The following is a 15,307-nucleotide window of genomic DNA, read 5'->3' on the forward strand; positions in this document are numbered from 1 at the left end:
CTGTGTCTGCATTAGAGATGGGCGTGGGAGGGGGCTTGTTCCACAAGCCTTCTTGGGGCCGGCCCAGACCTCCTGGATGTAGGAGAAGGGGAGGCAGGGCTCCCTGGGGATTCTCCTGCATGCTTTCAGCCCAGGTTGTCCAGGACAGTGATCCCAATGGTGTGGTCAGGCAGCCCAGTCCCAGCTCCCCCATCTACCCACTGCGCCAAGGAGCTGAACCCCTCTGGATCTCAGCTCCTCACTTGTAAGGTAGGGCCAGTCCCCACCTCCTGGGAGGTTCCATGACCTGATACCTATAAAGTGCTTAGCACACTGCCTAACACCCAGAGGGCCCAGTAAACAGGGGCTCTAATCCTCAAACAGCTCATGGTTGTGCTTGGCTCCAAATTTTCTGCCAACCCAGCCCATGCCACATTTTTCAAATTTAAAGTAAAACACATCATGGACCTGATGGAGGAAGCCTTTCTGGACCTCAGTTTCCCCATCTGGAAAATGAGTGTTGGGTTAGATAACCCCCTGGGGCCTCCTAGTGCCAGCCTCTGCTTCCCACCTCCTTCGCTTCAGAAGCAGTCAGACCTGGGAGCTCCTGCCGCCCCTCAGCACCCCCAGCAGCATTATTCTACAAGGTTGATGTCCTGTGGCTGTCCCTTCTCCCTCCCGCAGTGTTCCCTCGAGCCAGACCGCAGTTAGGACAGGTAGATTATCTGAGCAGCCCAGAGCGGCCGTCCCAGCCACGCTTTGCGCCCTGGCCCCACCCATCCCCTTTTTCAGGAACAGTCTTCCAGCTCCTCTCTTTTCCCAAGGGAGAATGAGCTCAGCCTCTAGATCTTACCTGTGCTGAGAGTCACCTTGGAGAATAGCTTCCCAGGCCTAGAAAAGACCCTGACAAGGTCTCGTGCAGCAACGGCAAATACAGCTCATGTATTGCCATCCTCTCTTCCCCCACCCATGACAGACATCACCAATGGATCCCTGTACCCTTTCCCACTAAGTGTAGACAGCCTCAAAATCCCCCTCAGCACAGCATCCCAGGACTCCCCCACCAGTCAGCCAGGACTAGCCCCCACATTGAAAGCCATGCCTACTCTGAGCCCAGCTCCTTCTCCAGCCCTGCAGGGAAAAGGCCTCCCGGGGAGAAGGCAGCAAGAGCATAGTGATTGGGAACATGGGCTTTGGGGTCGGACAGACCTCAGTCAGTTCCTCCGCGTGCTCTATGACCTTGGACAAGACAATACACTTCTCTGAGCCTTAGATTCTGCCTCGATAAACTAAAGATAATAATCCTTCTCACATTGTCATAAAACCTAAATGATATCATGCCTGGGACAAAATAGGTGCTCAGTCAACGTTGTCTCTTCTCTGCATTTGATCCTCTCACACCTGTGTCCTCCCTTTGAGCCAATGAGGGCATTAACATCACACCCAACAGCAGATGAAAAAACTGATTCATAAGCAAACATAACTTCCCCCAGCTGGTCAGTGGTAGAGCCGGCCTGGAGCATAGGTTATGAGCATGCCCAGGCCAGGCCCTTTGTGGGGCTCCCCCAACCATGGATCACCCCACCAAACCCCCCATATGCCTACTTCTGTCTTCATTTCTGGAGGCAAACAGCCCAGCTGCCTCTGTGGGATGTCTATGACAGGCCCAGCTGTGCAGAACACGATGTCCAGCACCCATTGGCCTGTCCTATAAAGGTCACCCTGCTGTCCCTGGGGGCTTCTCAGACCCCTCCCACGCTGGTGGCTTACTCACAGTTATAAAATAACAGCTCTGGAAAACCCCTGGTGATGTGCTCCAATCCTCTCCCCATTGTACAGCTGGGAAGACTGAGGCTGAGAGAGCGGGAGGACTTGCCAGGGCCATGCAGCCAGGGTCAGACCGTTTCCACAAGGCCTGGCAGCTCCGGGCCCAGCCCCAGAAGCACACAGGAAGGCAGTGGGTCTCCTTCCCCTGCACCATGCAGGGCAGGACCGAGCCGCCCCTTGGAGACGACCCCTGCCCACTTAGAGCACTCTCTCCTGGTATATAACTGTCTGCCACATCTTCATTGGCTCCCAGCCCAGCCTCCCATAAACACCCATCAACTGGGCACCTGTGCCGGGAGCTGGGCCAAGGAGGGAAAGGCATACCTGCCCTCACAGCAACTCTCACAGCCCTCAGACACCAGATGACCGGGGGTCTGGGCACTCTGTCCTCAGCCTCCACTCAGCAGCCCGTGCCCCTCCCCCAGGAAGGGCACAGGCCCACAGGCTCTTACAGGCAGTCCCCACACAAGTCCAGCACCCCAGGCATGATCCTACTTCTACCCTTAAAGCGCCCAATGCTAAATACAGATACTAAATGATACCCTGATACTAAAAAGAAAACGTTACTCATAACAGCCCATGTGCATTGCGCTTCGGCAAAGATTCTCTCATTCAGTATGCCCACAGCTCTTTGAGGTAGATACGTTCATTACCCAAACAATCAGAGGCACAGAGAGATTAAAGGAGATTAAATGAGAGGCTCAAGGTCACCCAGCCAGTAAGCAGTGGAGTTGAGATTTGAAGCAGGCGGTCTAAGGAGCCTTGACCACTGAACCCCACTGCTGGCGTGTGTGAAGGTGGGCTCTGGAGCAGGAAGAACAGGGTTCGAATCCCACCTGGGACCCCTGTCAGAGCCACCTGCTTAACCTCTCCGAGCCTCAGTCTCCTCATCTGCTAAATGGGATCATGATTTCCCCTTCCACACTAGGATGAGCAGAGGTGCCTGGCACAGAGTCGGTGTCAGAAACGGTGGCACACAATGGTACCCTTGCTCTGGAAGCTGAAGGTGGAGCTTCAGCAGAGAGGGGGCTGGCTGTGCCCCCAGACCCACAGTGGAACCACTTGAAGCCCTCAACACTCAGCATGCTGCAAGACATGTCTCCAAACTCAGCACCACCCAGGTTTTTCACTGAACGAATCCTACATTCTGACTCTGTTGATATTTGCCAAGCACTCGTCGCTTTGTATTCGTCTTCATTAGAAGGAAGTTTCCTTGACTGAAACAAAAGGAATAAAAGAGGAGAGATCCAGCTAAATTTGATAAATGGCCTGAAAGGGAGTGTTCGTTCTTATGGAGTCCGAAAGGCGCACATCTGGCCGGGCCCCACTGGCTCCCTGAACAATTATCCCCACCGATGATGGATGGTTCCTCTCCCCGGCGCCGCTCAGTGGGGCCAGAGGACCTCGTTAGAAGGCTCTCACTGCCCGCTGCCCGTGCCATGCCGTGTGCCCCCCCCCCCCCCCCCGCCCTGCCCACCGCCTCTGACCGCTTCCCTGACGGGAGCTGGGGCTTCATCTGGGCCTGCAGGGCACACTCCCAGGGGCTCTGGGATTAGACACTAGCACAAATGCCGTCATTGTGAGCAGCTTGCCAAACCCTGGACTTTGTCATTCAGGTCCAGGCTCTCCCTTTTACTCCATCTGTTCACCCCCTGGATCTGAAAGCCCCTGAATGTTTTCCTTCCCAGACTGAGCAAACCGGTAAGCACCCTGTGCTCCCCTCCACTGTGAACTGTCCTCTCCACCTCATCCTCTACTCTCAGAATAGCCTCACCTGGGACCCTTAAAAAAGTTGGAGCTGAAATTTCTTCCCTAGGAAAGCCGAAGGACACAGGGCCAGGTCTGAGAGCTGTAGGGCTATGTACTGGCAACAACTGAAAGGGGCATTTGAAAGTAGGCACAGTGACCTTTGGAGGCAGGGAAAGGGCAGTTTTCCTGTTCCCTGAGGCCTCCCTATGGGGCTTTCCTCCTCCTCTGCCCTTGGCTTCCCCAAGCCAAGACGGAATTCAGAAGCTGAATGCCCCGGGCTGCCTCGAACAGATGCACAGGCTGGGCAGTGCACAAAAGCAATGAGTGGATGGGTGAGCAGGGGTGGAATCCAGTCCACTCTCTACCAGCAGATCCCGGTACCCAGGTGTTGGCTAGGTCTGCCCAGAGGAAAGAATGCTGCTTTGTGATTGCACAGTGCCATCACTTACAGTCCTGCAATCACCTCTTCCGAGACTAAAACTTCTCCTGTCCATCCTTATGGCAGGAAGCCCAGCTTATGGGGGAAAGACATTGAAGGAGAAAGAAAGAAAGAGGCCAGCTCAGCTGACGCTTCTCCTCGGAAGCCTGGCCCAAGTGGATCTCTAATGTCTATGCAGGGCTAGAGGCTAAGACGAGGATGCCAGAGCAAGCCTGTCTCAGAGCCGTATCCTCATGAACAGGCTGCAGGTTTCGCTAAGCCTGGAGGATCACCAGCGGTGCTGGGAAGGGGCCAGAGAGATTAGAAGGGGGTAAAGCTCCCTCAGACACCCCATGGCACCACCACTCCCCCTGAGTTCCCCAGACTAGGGCAAATCCCATTATGCTCCCCACGCTCTCCCCACCACACTGATCAAGGCTGTAATCTCGGATTTAGTTCTGTGATTTCCCCAAGGAGGGAGACTGTGTTTGACTTTGTGGCTCACAGTTGTGTCCCCAGCACCTAGCAGATAATAAGTACCCAATAGATTGAGGAAGGGAGACAGAGAGAGAGAGAGAGAGAGATGGCGGCTGGGTCTCCATGGGGGTAACTCCATGGTGGGGCTGAAGGCCAAATTCATGGAAGGATCCACACAGAACTCAGGCTGAGAGGAAGGACATAGACTGAGTCCCTCAATTTCTCCCACACATCCCCTTCTTACCTTCCAAGAGCTTTAAGACTCTGACCCAAATTCCCACATTCACCACCTTGCCTCCAGCTGCCCCCCCCCCCACCCACACACACACAGATTTTCCACCTGCACAACTTCCTGGCCAAATGCAATATCCCTCATTGGGATTTTTCACCATTCATCCAACCATTTTTTTCACCATTCATCCAACAAGCACTGACTGGGCACCACTGGGTACCAGGATCCCAGGCACCAGAGACAGACCAGTGAATAAGACTCTGGCCCCGTCCCTGCACAGCCCAGCAAGAGAGAAATAAGACAGTGGTGATGACAGAGCAGGTACTGGGTGCCCTGATAAGGGAAACACAGAGGAGCTGGGGCACAGAAAGAGGTCCACAAAGCAAGAAGAGGCCAGGGAAGCTCCCAGAGGCCCAAGCTGTGATCCAAAGAATGAAGAAGGGATAAGCAGGTCTGGGAGCCAGGAGAGATGTCCAGGGACACAGTAGGACCTGCCAAGGCCTAGAGGTATAAGAGGCATGGTGCATCCAGGAACTGAAAGAATCTTCTGGTTTGCAGCCACTCTTCCTGAGCCTAGCACAGTGCCCTGACCCCTGATTCTGGGGTTGGGACCTGCCATGGGCCTGGGTCAAGTGAGGCCCTAACTCACCACTGCCCCACCTACCCCTCTACTTCCTTATAGTAACACCCTCCCCCCAAAAACCAACTATGGATCTTCCTCAGCCTCTTTGATCAAGGAGAATATTTTTTTTTCTCTCCTTTCTTTTGCTCAAGTATTCAAAACAGCTGAGAACAAAGCAAGAGAAAGAGAGAGAGGGAGAAAGAGAGACAAAGACACAAGAGACGAAAATCACCAAGAGAAAGTCTGCTGGTAGCCGAATGAGCAGACCCCAAGCCTGTTCTCCCCAACCTCTGCCCCTCTGCTCCCCACACCCTCTGAGTGCCCCTCTGGGCCTCTTTTCCACTCCCATGTGTTTTAATGCCTCTAGACAGGAAAAGGGGAGAAGGAACCAAGATGGCAGGCTTCACCTCATGCTCAGACCATGAGGGGCAAATCCTTCCAGGACAGTAGAGGGCAGGACATTATTTTCATTCCTTCCTTACATCACTCACATCCTCTTAATCCAATTTCCATCCACCAGCAAGCAAAAACCTTCACCTCAAGGCCCTGAGCCACCCTGGACGAGATGGTCTCCCTTTCTGGGCTTCCACACTCCTCCCTTGTCAATTCAGGGTTGGTAGCTGTGCAACTCACTGCTTTAGAGGGCAAAATGAGGCAGGGAGAAGCGGGGAGGTGAGAACATGCATCCCCCAAAGGATGCAGTGCCAGGACCCCACATACATGATGGCAATAGCCCCTCTCTGCAGGCCGGCCTGGGTTGTCTCCCCCATTTCACAGCCCTGAAGGGGTCAGAGGAAGTCATATTAATGCAAGATGGCCTTAGACTCCTCCCACACGCTCCAGAAGCCAAAGGTTTGCAGAGACCTTGCACAACACAGCCGACCCTGGCCTACACCCATAAGCTGAACTGAATCCACTCCACATGCTTCAGCAGTCTCAGGGGTCACCAGGCCTCTCAGACCTCCTTCCTTCTCATCTGTAAAATGGGCATCCCTTGAAGGTAAAAATATGAATGCTTTCCAGTCATTGAACTCCCACAGAATCCTCACTACAAACCCGGCCACATACATATGTATGTCCCCATTTCACCAAGGTAAAAACCCAGACTCAGAGAGGTTAAGCTCACTGCTCAAGACCACACAGCCATTAACTGCCAGAACCAGGCCTTGAACCCAGATGCTTCTGGCTCCACGGCTCATTGACTTGTTTTTCAAGTATCTGGATGAAACCATGACGCTCAAAAGCCAGAGTAAATCTTCACCTTGTTGGGTAGAGTTACTAGCTGGTGGTGGCCCCAGTCCCACTGGGAGCTGGGTTGAAGAGCGACCTTAAAGTTCAGAAGAATTTAATTTCCTTCATGAAAGGGCTTGGAGGTGGGGCAGGAGGGGCCAAATCAAAAGCCGGCTTTTGAGAAGGCAGGAATCCAAAAAGGCAGCTCCCTCCCTGGGCCCCAGGGATCTGCTTTCAGAACATTGTGTCTCCTAAGCTGACATGAATGAGGGGCTTTGTTTAAGTGAGCGATCAGATCTCAGGGCCTGGGGGGTAGGGAAAGGGCAAGGAGCTGGAACTTTCCTTCGGTCATCTAAAATCTAAGACAAGACCAAAGAAAACAGCAAGGTGCCCCAGGGAAGCCAGGAGAGCCTGGCTTGGTCTTAGCGACATCTTGCTCCCATGGAAGCTTAGGATAGGGCATGGGGTGTCCCACAAGGGATGTCATACCCAGAACCTGCAGAACTCGGCCAGAAACCAGATGGAGATGCTGTGTGGGGGACCCACCCAAGAATTTTTCCTTATGCACCTGAGCTCTTGGGAACACTTCGGGGTCATATTGGGGTATACGATGTGGCAGATGTTCATGGAGAATCCTGCCATCAGCAGGCCCCAAAGCAGTCAGTTTGTGAAGGGCCCATGGTGACGCTGTGGTCACAACCGGGGACCGTGGAGGGACATACTGGTTTCCTAGGGCCGCCCCGACCACCTACCTACCATAAATTAGGTGGCTGAAAACAACAGAAATTTGTTCCAGAGCCTAGAAGCCTGAAGTCAAGCTGTTGGCGGGACTGTGATCCCATAAGCCTCTAGGGGAGAATCTGTTGTTTGCCTTTCTCTTAGTTCTTGTGCTGTGAGCCACCCTTGTTGCTCTGTGGCTTGTAAATACATCACTCCAGTCTCTGCCACCGCCACTATTACGTGGCATTCTCCTCTCTGTCTGTGTCTCGTCTCCTCTGCTTATAAGGACACGGTCATACTCGCTTAGTGCCCACCCTAATGACCTCCTTTTAACTTGATTACGTCTTCAAAGACCCTACTTCTAACTAAGGTGACCTCCACAGGTACAGGGGCTAGGATTTCAACATATCTCTTTGGGGGGACACAATGCAACCCATAACTGTGACCCTCACCCCACTGGACCTCTACTCTTCTTACGCATCTAAAGTTATACATTAGCATAGCTGGAACCCATCCATCCTCTGCCAGCGGCTCTCCTGGGGCCTCAGGTCCCTTTAGCTCCTGTCCAGTGGGGTGACTTCCCACATGTCATTTTGATTCCAGGCCTAGTCCTCCCTTCTCCTGGGTAAAACCTTGGAGAGCAGATACATGGAAATCCACAACCACCAGGCCCTCTGTGACCCCCATGTGGCCCCCTCTGTGACCTCCTGTGACACTGGCTCTCACTCACTCTAATCCAGCCACGCTGGACTCTGTGTGTTTCTCCGACACGCCAAGCTCTTCCCCACCTCAGAGCCGTTGCCTCTGTTGTTCCTCCTTCCTGGTGCACTCTTCCCTGGCTCTCCCCAGGGCTGGCCTGTGCAGGGCTCAGCTCAGAGAGGCCTTCCCCAACCCCCCACCACCCGTCCTAGCTAAGTACCCCCATCTTTGTCTCCAGTCTTGTAGGAGCTCCGCAGAACTTACCACCATCTGAAATCACCTTCTTTGGTTATTTCTTTAACTGTTTCATACCTGGCTTTCCCAACCAGCCTGTCAGCTTTCTGAGGGCAGGGACCTTACCTGTCACTCATTCTGGACGCTCAGGACCTAGTGCAGGTCGGATATACAATAGGTATGAGTGAATGAGTGAATAAATTAATGAATCCATAGCTGTCATAGAGGAAACTCACTCCTTCACTCCATAAATATTTCCTGAGCATCCGCTCCGAGCCAGATGCTGCGTCAGGCCTGAGGCAGTCACAGTGTGCTCAGGGAGACAGAGAGTACAGGCCACAATGACTGACTGACAGGAATTAGGAAGAGGCATCCTTCTCACAGGCCTTCACCATTAGCTGCCAGCAAATCAGAAATTCAAATTATGCTATCTACAAATGACTACACTGAGATGCCAGCATGGAGATGTCCCCACAGACCAACAGCCCCCTTCCTGATATCCTAATATCCTCTACCCCTGAAGCCCTCTACCCCCAACAGCCCCAGAGCTGAGGAAGAAAAAACAAGATCTCAAAACGATAGAGATGTTTCTGCCAACCACATGTTCAGGACTTGAACTGGCACTGGTATTCCACAAAGCGATCAAATGCCATTACGTTAATGTTGCTGTGAATTTTCTCTCTCTGTCTCAGGGGACCCATGTGTCCCTCAACTGGGGACCCAGAAGTGGGATCACTAAGTCCAAGGGAGCAAATTTTACCTCTAACCTCTTAGGGTATCTGGCTAGGACTGAGAATTAAATCAACCTAAGACAGGTTAATAGGAGAAAAGCTTAGAGATTTTCACAGGTTCATGAGAGTCCCCATTGGAAAACAAAGCCCCCAAAAGCACACAGACCCAAGTGCTTCTACACCAAGTTGAACAAAAAATAGCAGTTGTGGGAAAGTGACTGAAACATACAGAGAGATTAAAGGAAGACAAGGGTTATCTTAACAAGATCTGTTTGTATAGATTTCTCTCCGCTCCATCCCGTCTCTGGTGATAAAAATGTTTCTTTCCTCCTGGTGTAGGGAAGGCATCTTTGACACCAGAGTCTTATCTCCTGCTTTCAGGAAGATGAGGTGGGGGCAGAGTACCCTTCTTGTACCTGCTGTTTTTCAAGTGTGTCTAGCTCAAAATAATCCTTATGCCAAAGTGGCATAGTTTGGGGTCACCTATGCTGCTGCCCTTCACACCTTTTCTAGATAAAGGAGACTGGTTACAGCAAACTACATGCCCACAGACAGTGTATCAGTGTTCAACTACCCCACATCTTTGCCAATGTTTTCTACTTTTCACGCTTTTTAATTTTTTGTGACCCTGATGGATAGATACTAGTGTCTCATTACGGTTTTGCTTTCTTTTTTTTTTTTTAAAGCAGATTTGATTTAAAAGATGTATTTGGAAACCTATCAAACGTTTTCAAGCACTCATGGAGTATTTACAAATGTTGACCACATTCTAGGTTACAAAACAAATCCGGATACCAAAGCATCTGTATCCTACCCATCATGGTATAGGTCAACAACATAATTAAAGGACAATAATAAACAAAAAAGAAACTAAAATATATTTGGAAGATAGGAAACACTTCTAGATTGATCAACGAAGAGATCAAGAAAATCTGCAGACCTCAGTGGTCATAAAGATACTGTATATCAAAACACAGATAACCCAGTATTTAAGAAGTTTATAACCTTAAAAGCAGATAGAAAAGAAGGCTGAGATTTAATGAGCCAAATGTCAAAGTTAAGCAGTTGGTAAAAGAACAGCAGAACCAATCTAAAAAACTAGTAACAGGAAGTAGTTCCAGTAGTTTCCAGAAGTAACTGGAAAATAAAAATTAGAGCAGAAATGAAAGAACTGGAAAACAAATATGTGATAACAAAGATCAGTATGGCTCAAAGTTGGTTCTTTGAAGAAGACGGCCGAAAATGATACAGCTGACTTTACGCCTGTAAAATTTTAAACTCTCTAGAAACATCTAGAAAACATTGCTGAACAACTGGCTTAAGGAGAAACAAGCAAACTGAGTAGTTAGTAACACTTTAAGAAATTGAGCCATGGGTTAATCTCCCCATAAAGAAACCATCAGATCATCATTTTTATAGGTGTGTTCTATTAAGCTTTAAAGTAATTCATCAGTTTGCTTTTATACTCTGTCTTCTAAACAGCAGAAAATGAGAGAACACTTCCCACCTTTTTTATGATAAAATAACTTTTTGCATTTTATTTTTAAAGATTTTATTTTTGGGGCGCCTGGGTGGCGCAGTCGGTTAAGCGTCCGACTTCAGCCAGGTCACGATCTTGCGGTCCATGAGTTCGAGCCCCGCGTCGGGCTCTGGGCTGATGGCTCAGAGCCTGGAGCCTGTTTCCGATTCTGTGTCTCCCTCTCTCTCTGCCCCTCCCCCGTTCATGCTCTGTCTCTCTCTGTCCCAAAAATAAATAAACGTTGAAAAAAAAAAATTAAAAAAAAAAAAAAGATTTTATTTTTAAGTAATCTCTACACCCAACGTGGGGCTCGAACTCACAACCCCAAGACCAAGAGTCACATGCTCTACTGAGAGCCAGCCAGGTACCCCTATGATAAAATAACTGTGATATCAAAATTAAACAAGGACAGTTAAAGAAAAGAAAATCACAGTCCAATCCACTCATAAATATCGGTGCAAAAAAATTCTAAGCAGGACTCCCAGATCCCACAGCCTGGAGGCACTGGAATTATTTTTAACCTGTGCACTACAAACATCTCTCTGTGAGTGTCATCTGACTCACAGACAGTCAGCTAAGAAGTTGGCCATGAAATGGCCATGGGCTTCCCTCTCCTCCGAATCCTGTCATTCCAGAGCCAGGTTAGTGGAAAGTTCCAGTGGCAGTTTTTCCAAGGGTGTCTCATCAGTCTCAGCCAGGTTAACAGTGGAGAGAGGGAGAGACATCCTGGGGTGACTTCATGGGTCCAGTCCTGCCCACTGGCACCGTGGTCTGCGGGAACCCCTCTGCCTGCCCCCAGCCTGATGTGCTGCGGCCAGGAGCCTCCGGGCTGCCTCCCTGGGCCATAGCGCCAGCAGGAGCCGAGCCAGCAAGCTGTGTGCGGCAGGCGTGACATGTAGACCTCAGACCGGCTGTAAGGGCTAAAGTTTCCTGCCCTTGCCTCCTGCCCAGCAAAGGCTCCACAACCCCAGAGCGAGGATTCGACAGTCATGGGAGGCTGAGCTCCTTGGGAGGGCTGGGTAGAGATGGTCTCCAGAGAGCGGGGCTCCTCCCGGTTCCCTCCCTCCTGCATTCACAGGGAGGTAATGGCCCTGGGGCACTCAACCCTGGGGTGGGGGGCATCCTTTTATGTCAATCCCTTCTTCGTGGGTACATAGTATTCCCCTGATACAGACATGCCACGATCTGCTTGAACAATCTTTGATTTGAGAGAATTTAAGTTCTTCTTTTATTCTTCCACGCCCTGATAGATATATTTTGGTGCACATCCTGTGTCCTTTTCCTGGGATGAATTCCACATTTAGGCGGCTGGGTGGGTTTCTATGAAGTTGGGTGGAAAACGCTGTGTGTACGTGAGGACAGACAGACTTTCCAGCGAGGGGGAACGTGGCCATCAGACCCTTATGGGAGGTTGTTTCCAGAGTCGAGAATCACTGCTGCAGGAAACACAACCCACACAGTGTGACTTGTCTCCTGGGTTTCTTCATTCTCACACAGAGCAGTTTGGCACCTCGGACCACAGGGTTTCCAACAACTTCATTTCAAGGAAATTATCATTTCCCATTTAATCATCACGTGGCAGGCACCATCCGAGTACTTTACACAGCACCATCTCACAACGACCCCATTAAGTTGGTGCTGCAGTTACCCCCATTTTACAGACAGGAAACAGCTCAGAGAAGTCAGGGGCATTTCCAAGCCACACAGTAGGTCAGTGGTGAACCTAGGGATCGGACCCAGGAGGCCGCCTCAGAGCCCACCGTCTGAACCACACACTTGCCCGAACGTCACCGCCCAGGGCCATGGGTGGGCCACCCAGAGCCCGGGAATCAAGCCCAGAAGTGGCAGTTCCCCCGCTTTTCTCTGTCAGGTTGTCAAGGCTCTCTGGGCTGAGCCCGTGTCAGGGTCCCGCCTATAAACACGCACTGCAGAAAATCAAGAGTGCCTGCGGGCTGAAGGAGCCATCCAGGGTGGGCAAACATCACAATCGTGGCTGGCCCTGCTAGAGCGCCGTAGCTCAGAACAGCACCATCTCTGGAGGGCGAGGCTGGCTGTCAAAATTCTGCTGATCCCAGGTTGGGAGGGGGAAGTAGAGTGGGTGAAGGGGAGCCTTTGGGCAGGAACCCCTCTTTCCTACCATCTCCTCTCACACTGGGGCTCGTGTCTGCAGCAGCCCAGCCCGAGGGCAGCATCTGACACAAAGCAGCCAACCCCAAGTGCTGGCGGGAGGCTGGGGTTTCCTTGAACTACACCAGCCACAGCCCTGCCCACCACTCTGGTGCAAAGGAAGGTGGCCTTTGGAAATTCAGTAAGTCCCCTAGGAATGACATCAGTGAGAAAGTGATTAACACTGTATTTATTGAGCACTTACTACGCCCCACACCTGTGCTAAGAGCTTCATGTCATCCAGCTCCAGCCTCTGCCAACGCTTTGATTATCCACACTTTCCAGGTGAGAAACTGAGGCGGGGAGAAGTTAGGCAGGTGACAAAGCTCAAAGGTGTCGGAGTAGGAATCTATACGAAGGCCGTCTGACCCCGGAGCCCCCAGCCAGAGCTGGGCTCTGGAGCTCCCTCTGACCCCGGAGTTCCCTCTACCCCTCAGCAAACACAGGAAACTTAAAGTTCCAAATCAGGGCATCTGCCACCAGCAGGTGAGCACGCCAGGGGCAGAGACCAGGCTTTCCTCATCCCAACAGGCTGAGCCTCAGGGACCAGGGATCCTGCACAGGACAAATCTGGCATAAAGTCCCTGTTTTGCCACCTGCCAGCTGTGTGGCCTTGGGAGAGTTAACTGAAATCTCTGAGCCTCGGTTTCCTCACCTGTGCGTGGGCACTGATGACACTCATTTACTCGGGTGGCTGTAGGCAGCAAATGGAATGATTCAGCGAGGTGCTGCCCCGATAAATGGAAGCGGTCGTCATTAATGCTCTTGTTATTTCCATCCTGCAAGTGACTCAGCTGTCTCCTCAGATTCATTACCAACCAGAGTCTCTGAGAGGGAATGGCCTCAGGCTGCCTAGACCCCACTAGGAATAGTAATGATGTAACAGTCCTATCAGCAGCTGAGACTTATTGATTGTACACTATGTGCCAGGCACCCTTTACATATCAACTAGTCAACACACAGCCCCGGGAGAGGGCAGCAGGGAGGACAGTCAGAGGTCCAGACGCCATGGCCAGGCCAGCCCTTCTGTGCACAGGCCTGCCGGAGGGCAAGGTCACAGATGTCCACACCAGCAGGTTGCAGGCCCCACCTTGGGCCCCACATCCACATCTGAGACCTGCAAAATGACTTTCCCGCCTCACCAACCCCTCAGGTGCTTCTGAGGGAGGACCCAGGGTTAGGGTTGTTGCCAGAGGGCTGGACAAACAGAAAGAGGATGTAGGGGATGTTGGAGTAAAGCTGTCTCCAAGCCACCCAGGGCCAAGGACGGTGCTCAACAATGTATGTTGACTGACTAATATTTGTTGATTGTAATATAAGTGAGGGTTCCATTTTCAGAGCACAGTGGCTCAGGTATTGTGCTCTACCAACCGTTTTTTAAATGCATGCATGGAGGGGCGCCTGGGTGGCGCAGTCGGTTAAGCGTTCGACTTCAGCCAGGTCACGATCTCGCGGTCTGTGAGTTCGAGCCCCGCGTCAGGCTCTGGGCTGATGGCTCAGAGCCTGGAGCCTGTTTCCGATTCTGTGTCTCCCTCTCTCTCTGCCCCTCCCCCGTTCATGCTCTGTCTCTCTCTGTCCCAAAAATAAATAAACGTTGAAAAAAAAAATTTAAAAAAAAAAATAAATGCATGCATGGAAAGAAAGACTGGAAGGATATATACCAAAGGTTAATCCTGATTATCTTAATTAGGGAGAGACAATGGGGGATATAATGGTCATTTTTGTGTGGGGTTGTGTTGGTTTGGTTTTTTTTGTTTTTTGGGTTTTTTTTTTTTTTGCACTTTCTACATTGTCTACAATGAGCAAGTATTAATTTTATGCTCAGAAGAAAATACACTTTTCTATGCATTTAGGACTCATTCAATTTTACAGAAGAGGAAATAGAGGCCCAGAGGGGGTAAGCCATTTGCCTAAGGCCACACAGCAGAGGATAGCTGGGACAGAACTAGGTCTGCTATCCCATCCCCTGCACCCTCTGGGAACTCAAGCCTCAGGACTGGGGCATCCCCAGCCCCTGCATGGTGAGGCCTCATTTCTCCTTTTTTCATCACCGTACCCTGAAAACACCTCCACCCCAATCCTGCCAGCTCCCCCAACTCCTGAAGAGAGCCCCCCGAAAGAACTAGGGATCTCTGCAGATCTCAGGAAGGTGGTCAAAGGAAAGAAATACATATAAGCCCCCATTCCAGCTTCACAGAGTTGCTGCTTATTCATAAATAAAAGAATGCCCAGGCTATTTTGGGCACCTGTAATTTTCTACTTGAATAACCAGGGAAGTGGCTGCCTGCCCGCTTCTCTGCCCTGCTCATGGCGCCGGAACGGGGGAAACGTGATCTCCCCTGGCGTAATGGGATCTGGGGCCAGGTCTCACTGCTGATTTCCTTGCCTTTGCCCCGTTCCAGAAAGCCCAGGTGTCTCCCATGCCACTTCCGTGAGAGTCTGGGTAGTTAGAATCCAGGCCAGGTTTGCATGCTGTGGACTAGGTGGTTCCTTCCAGATGCAGGAGGCAAATCTCAGCTCTCCCACCTGCCAGCTGTGGGACTTTGGGCAAGTGGCTCAACCTCCCTGAGCCCCAATTTCTTCATCTGTAAATTGGGGATATTTTTATCACCTTGCAGGTTTGGTACAGGTGAGGTGCCTGGCTCTTAGGTTAATTGTTGTTATTTAAGGCATGAGGAAGGAGCTGTTCTGGAAAGAGCCCTGC

General features: G+C 51.2%; 1 protein-coding gene across 1 annotated transcript in view; it reads left to right on the forward strand.

The window, feature by feature from the left end:
* Positions 1–15,307, forward strand: part of FAM107A (family with sequence similarity 107 member A) — a 55,056-nt gene that overhangs the window by 912 nt on the left and 38,837 nt on the right. The gene's annotated exons all lie outside the window — the stretch shown is intronic.

Source organism: Puma concolor, chromosome A2 (genome assembly GCF_028749965.1).
Source record: "Puma concolor isolate L17-30 chromosome A2, mPumCon1.1.hap2, whole genome shotgun sequence".
Taxonomy (NCBI): Eukaryota; Metazoa; Chordata; class Mammalia; order Carnivora; family Felidae; genus Puma; species Puma concolor.